A 6,668-nucleotide genomic window follows, 5' to 3' on the forward strand; every position below is an offset into this window, starting at 1 on the left:
TTGAATTCACTTTCAAAATCTGGGAGGCATATCATGATTATATGCAACACCTATGAAACCCTGAATTAAGCTTTTTACTTCTGTCCAAGTGCATTTTAGTCGCCTAATTCAAGGTTGGCGTGTTGATTTGGAATTATGATTTTTGTGTACCTGATTATATACACAAGCCATTTTTATGCATCATATTGGAAGATAGACATATGTAATATTTGATTTACCATAATTCAATTCCATTTGATTAGATAATTAAAATGTGGCTGTAAACTTAATTGGAGATCAATGTCTTTGGGCTTTTAAAGGAGAACAGTCCACATTGTGAAGATGCTGGCTTTTCTGTTTTGCATTATTTTTTCACCAAAATTATTTCAATGACTCCATAAACCATTATTCTTAGCATTTAATAAAGTTAGGTCTTTGACATTTCTTAAATATTCACTTAATATTGAATCAACTTTTTCTGTATTTTTCCTTTAGGAATTTGGCTTTTCCTCAAATTTGATAGCATTTTAAAAATTCCACAAATGGATTTTCCTCAACCTAAGAATATCTTAATAAATAACAAAATATGATACTGATTCCTATTCCTTAATTAAAGTAATGACAAATTATTTATCTTTTGGTGGTAAAATAAATAATAGCATTTTATCTTCTTTTGAAATTTGTATATTTCAGTGATGAAAATGAATCCTGTCAGATTCCAACTCTGGAGGGAGGTTAAATAAATAAAATCATGAAAATATTCTGAATGCGAAATGCATATGATTTGAAAAGTGAGTCTCAGTTTTGTCCAACTTCGCTGAAGCGAGTTAGTTTCTGTATCATGCCTACCTGTGCATTCTTCTTCCTTTGGCTCATTTTTGGGATCATACTAATGGCCCAGAGGGTCCATCCAAAAAATTGTCAAATAGATAAAATAATTTTTAAAATCAGACTTGAATTAATTATCAGTTTCTTATCCATTTAATTAATAATTCCCGTTTCTCTCTTAAAGGTGGAATTAAGTAGCAGAATAAAATATATTATTAAAATAGCCAGAGATGTGTTTTTATAAATAATCTTGTTCAACAAATCAGAGCCCTTTGCTAATATAGAATTATCCTGATTAATTTTATTAATGAGTTTGTTTAAATTGTACTACGGATTTCCTAACTGAATTTTATTATTCAGGTAAACCCAACAGTGTGATAGAAATAACAAATCTAGGTGACTGACGTCAGGCACTTGTAACATCTCAGCTTTTTTTTTTTTATTATGGCCTCTGGGTCTGTACTTTCTTATGTGTTATTAAAGAAGTAAATGCCTTCTTAGTATGCCTTTAATTCCTCAGACTTCAAACTTACTAGGGCTGGTTTCCAGAAGGTTCTTATTCCTGCACTAGTATGATCATAAGGTTAAACCACTTCTTTGCGTCCATAATTGTGCAGCCAACGTGTTCCTGTTTATCCCCAACTTCTATCACCTCCCCAAACTCTGAAGCATGTCGTTTTACATTGGTTCATTCTTTGGAAAAAAAATTTTTTTTGGCCCTCTTCTTAATAGACACATATCTAGACACAAAATGTAAAAGTGGTCAGAAAACATAGCATATAAAGTATTTAAAATAAAATTTTCCTTATTACATCACATTGTAAAATTTGTGCTCTTTATTCGCTTTCTCCTGAGTTAAGTTTAATATCAATAGAGCCAGCGTTTTTCTTGAGCCTGTACAATCTATACACCAGGATTCTTCCTAAGTGCTTTGGGGATGAAAATAAAAGGTGACGAGCTAGTGGGAAGCATAATTATGGAGCCTTATAGAAGGAAGTGTTCTTAGCGGAGCTCAATAAGGAAAATGAAGCTCAAAATTATTTGCTAAGCTTCCCATCTTGAAAAGCTAATTAGTTGCTTCCTGCTAATCTGGCATGGAAGATGAAATATATTCAACTGTCAAGAGAATACAATACCGAGAATGTTTTATAATAAAGAAGTCAGTAGCATAGATAAGGGGGTAAAATATATTCTCAGAGAGATCAAGAGATGCTTGATGAATAGTTGTTCTTCTAAGCAGGTCTTGAAGATTGAGAAACATTGTCAATGGTGGAGCAGGGACAGATTTCCACCTAGAGAAGTTAGAGCAGAGAGTAGTCTCCCAAGGCCATGTAAATATTTGAGATGGCTGGAGCATAGGATTAGACAAAAGGAATAATAGTCAATATAGTTGGAAGAGCAGGTTGGCATTTACATCATGATCTCTGAGTGCAGGTAATGCCATCCAAAAGACTTCACGTTTTAGTCAAAAAAGAATTTTAATGTCTCTTAGCAAAGTTGGGCTGAAAAACTATACTCTAAGTAGAATCCTCTGACAGCAATGTATTTGCTAAACTGAGTGAAACTGGAATAAATAAAGGAAATCAAAACAATACAGACACAAGATATTAGAAAAGAATAACCGATGGATTGTTAGATATCCAGAAATATCTTACTTTCTATTTATTTTCTACCATTTTTTTATTATTTCAAGATCATGGTTGGGTAACTAGCCAAAATACTGAGTGTTGTATGGTAAACACCATTCTGAGAGTTTTTCATGTAAGTATTCCTTTAGTCAGCTTAGCAATTATTATTATTATGAATAATAATAATACTTGTTGTTATGGTTGTTTTATTGTTTTTCCATTGTACCTGTAAGGAAACTGAAGAGAGTTTTGGTAGCTTTTCTAAGATTGCACAATAAAAAATGATACATCCAGGTCTGAACTCAGGCTGATTAACCCCAGAATCAGCCAGCAATCCTACTGATATGAATACAGCCCTTTAATATTCAATATAGTATGCTTCACTGAAATAAGTTGATACGTATTCATAGAAACTCCATACTTCTGTGTTTTCTCATCTGTAAAAATATGTATTACAGCAACTTCTCTCCACCCTATAGCTTTTGAGGACCAAATGACAATGCATTGGAAGATACTTTTTATACCCTATGATACATTATAAATAAATCATTTTTCCTAAGTCATGTGTAAACTTCATTTTATAATGGACATGGGACAAATGTATCACCTATACAGAGCAGTAACGAAAAATAACTTCCAGCCTCCTCTTGTCCACAGTGAAATGGATGACTTCCAGGGTCCACTGATTCTTATTTCACTTGAATGACATTCTTCCCCAGTGCTTATTTTCTTGCATCATCTTACTGAACAATATTGAACTCCAGAGCTCCTAAGTGATCCCAAAAGCCCTAGTCAAACAGAAATACTAACACTTGACAGAAAATTCTGTTTTTCAATCCCAGACGATTGTTTGGTATACATTCTCATGATAGCCTAATAGTGGGATAGGCAAGCAAATAGATAGGTAGGTAGATAACTGCGGTCTCATAACCATAATTATGGTATAAAAATGCGGTGTAATGCAGTGAAAATAGCTTTTCAACAGGACAATTTCAAATTTTCGTTTCACTTCATACTTCTCACTTGCTCTTAAGGACGTTGTTGGAATCCTTTGAGCTTCGCTTCCTTTATCCTTAAAATAGAGAGTCTATACCCAATAATGAAAGTTGCTCTGAAAATCAGAGATGACACCATCCATAAACAAACAACATGAAATTGGTGGTACCAGTATAGGGGCTCTAGTTTTCACATTTGCGTCTTACTAGTTTGTACTCCAGAGTGGGCAGAATGTCTCCTTTGTGCCTGACTCTTGTCCATCTGTGAACCAGTCATTGCTGACAAACATGGACTTCTCTACCTCCGTGATCAACCCTGGGTTTAGACAACTCGGGAAAAGCCCTCACCTTTCAAAGGTGACATCAGTTTAGGATGGATTCTTGGGACAGGACCAGATGGAAGGAGCGTAGGGGTTAGTAGGTGGGAGAGAATGAGGTTAGCCTTTGCCTCTTAGCTCTTAGTGTGCCACCATCTGGCATAAATGAGGTTGACACTGGAAAAGACATCAACACAGATATGCTATTAATGATGTGTAATTGAGAACTGCTCATTTCTAGAATTTAAGGATTTGAAAGTAGGCATCAGGAACGAGCAATTTGGGGATCCTTCAAAATAACTGTTAAGGGCATAGTCAATACGGCTCTGCTCAGGTGAGCAAATGAGTACAAAAGTTACATTTAAATAAATAAATACATTCTACTTGTCGCAGAGAAGCGCTGTCCTGACCTGACTCGTGGCTTATGTTCGTTAGCCTTTCCTTCTGGAAACTACAGAATTAGGCCAGATTCAAAAGTAAACTTAAAGAAGTGTGGTTTAATAACCATTGTTATGGACACATTATCTTTCTCCTTTTTTAAAAAAAGTTTAATTTGCAGGTTGCGTTTTCAAAATAAACATACACAAAATACAAGAATGGTAAGTTTTAGAACACACAAATTTAGAATAACATTTAAGCAGAATTGCTTGACATACATATCAATTCAGTGTACTTACAAACCATGGGTCTCTCTAGATTTTTATATTCTTACATATGCTAACTTTATGAATAAAACCGTCTTTTTAAAAAATCACTCTTTAAGTGGCAGCTTTTCCAAGTAGATCATTCTTGTTAAGATGGATACTATGAACATAGTTTCATACAATATACTTGCCCAACTTTCTGAAAGGACAGTCTTTCTGTGTTAAAAAAAAAGAGTAATGAACTCTTGTTAATTGAGAATATTGAAGTATTTTATAAAATATTAATGCACTTGTGAGAAAACGCCTTCTCTCTCTACAAGTACTCCTTTTTTATAGCTAAGGTTTTTCTCCCAGCTATGTTGAGACTTTTATACGATACATATAGATATTTCCTGAGCCTGTGCTCATCCTTTAGTCGCTTGTAAACAGGCATCATTTTTTGAAGGACTGTGCTGGTTGGTAAGAAGTTACATCTCATCTTCAAATCGACTCTGCTCTGAATTGGTAGGGCTGGGACTCTGCAAAGGAATCATTCCCTCTGCCAGCTGATCCCTGTTCAGGTCTCCTAACAGAGGGCAGTAGAGGAAGATGCGAAGGCAGATGAGGACCTGAAACACTTTTATGTTTGCCTCCTGTTCCTGTCAGCATCCTCTAAGAAACAGAACTTGGATTCACCGGCAGCCTCCAGCCTCCTTCAGCTCTCGGAGACCAAGCCTCCAAGCTCCCCCTCAGAAGCATCTGCACCAGCTTGGCGTGTCCTCCTCAGAGCTCTGAGCCCTGCCATGGAAGGACTCCTTCTGGACTCTAGATTCTGAAAACTTCCATTCATTTCCGTTGTTTCCTCAGTCCTAGAGCAAGCCAGGCTCTGTATGGCTTAATATCGGCTACGTCCTTATTCCCTCTTCATTTTTCCAGTCTTCCAAACCTGTGTAACAGATTCCCAGGATCACAGTCTCTCTGTTGATATATCTACCATGTCTTCTGTTTTCCTGACCCAAGGATTATGATTGATTTTAACTGGAATGTTTTTCCTTGCTGAGGCCTTTTTAAAATTCTTCCCTGAGATTCTTTTACTTAACTTATGACAACTTTGCCTAATTAAATTTCACACAAGAATGAAGTGTTTGGCTAAATTATTTCTGGAATATTAGTTCTATCGCATGAGACATTCAATTCTATATGAGAACAGATACACATGTTTATGACGAGCAAGTGTTCCCTTTCATGGGGTGGGTATTCCTCAGTTCTCATGGGGATTTAAAAGGGAGAATAACAGCTATATTAAAATGAAATGAAATGAAAAAGCATCATGGGTCCTCTTTCTAATTTATATTCCTGACCTAAACAGCTCTAGTCAACTCCTCTTAATTTATTTATGTGGACCAAAATCAATTCCTATGGATCTTTAAATTTTTTCTTTATTCTCTGGGAGTAAAGCCCTTTTTAAAGTGGTTGGCCAGTGCCTTCAGGAGAGCCTGGAGACCCTACCCTGGTCTATTAGACGTTTCAGAACATTTTCTAGGAGGGTTAATAACTTAAATTCTAACTAATCAGCCGCAGAACTTAGAAAGTTAAAATTTTCTAACTTCAGTTTTTCACAGGGAATGACTTCAAATCTAATCACCTAGTGATAAGAATTTTAATCTTTGTAAAGTCAACCACCATCAAACTTTTATCTCAAGGGAACAGAGAGACAAATAAATGTGGCTGACAGGTGCATTGAGTAATTTGACTCAGTCTGGGGTCTGTTAAATTTTGAGTCCCTGCAGTTTGTGACTATACAGAAGGAAAGATCCATTTTTCTGGCTTAATTGGATGAAACTAGAGCTTGCTATGATAAACTCCTTTCATACAAAAGAATATTCTCAATACTACTTAAATTTGGATTTTTCCCAGAACACCCACCTGTACATATTCCGGTTTTCTTAGTGAGTCTAGCCAACTTAGCCATTTCTGAAGGTGCAAAGAGAAAGAGCTTTGTCTCAAAAGAGCAATGACCAGCGAAAGTGTAGCTCTGTGTTAAAGTACTAAAAATAAGAAACCATGGTTGAGTGTTCAACTTGTGTGAAACACTGTTCTAAATATTTTACAGGTATTTATCCAGTCAATCCTCATAACAACCTTATAAAGTAGCTTTATTTTATAGATGTGAACATGCAATCCCAAGAAGTTACATAAAATACCCAATCTCATGTAACTAATAAATTGTAAGGCCTGGATTTAAACTTTGGGGGTCTAGATACAGAAACTATAGGCTTAACCACGCATCACTTTGCT

This window comes from Phocoena phocoena, chromosome 13, assembly GCF_963924675.1.
Source record: "Phocoena phocoena chromosome 13, mPhoPho1.1, whole genome shotgun sequence".
NCBI lineage: Eukaryota > Metazoa > Chordata > Mammalia > Artiodactyla > Phocoenidae > Phocoena > Phocoena phocoena.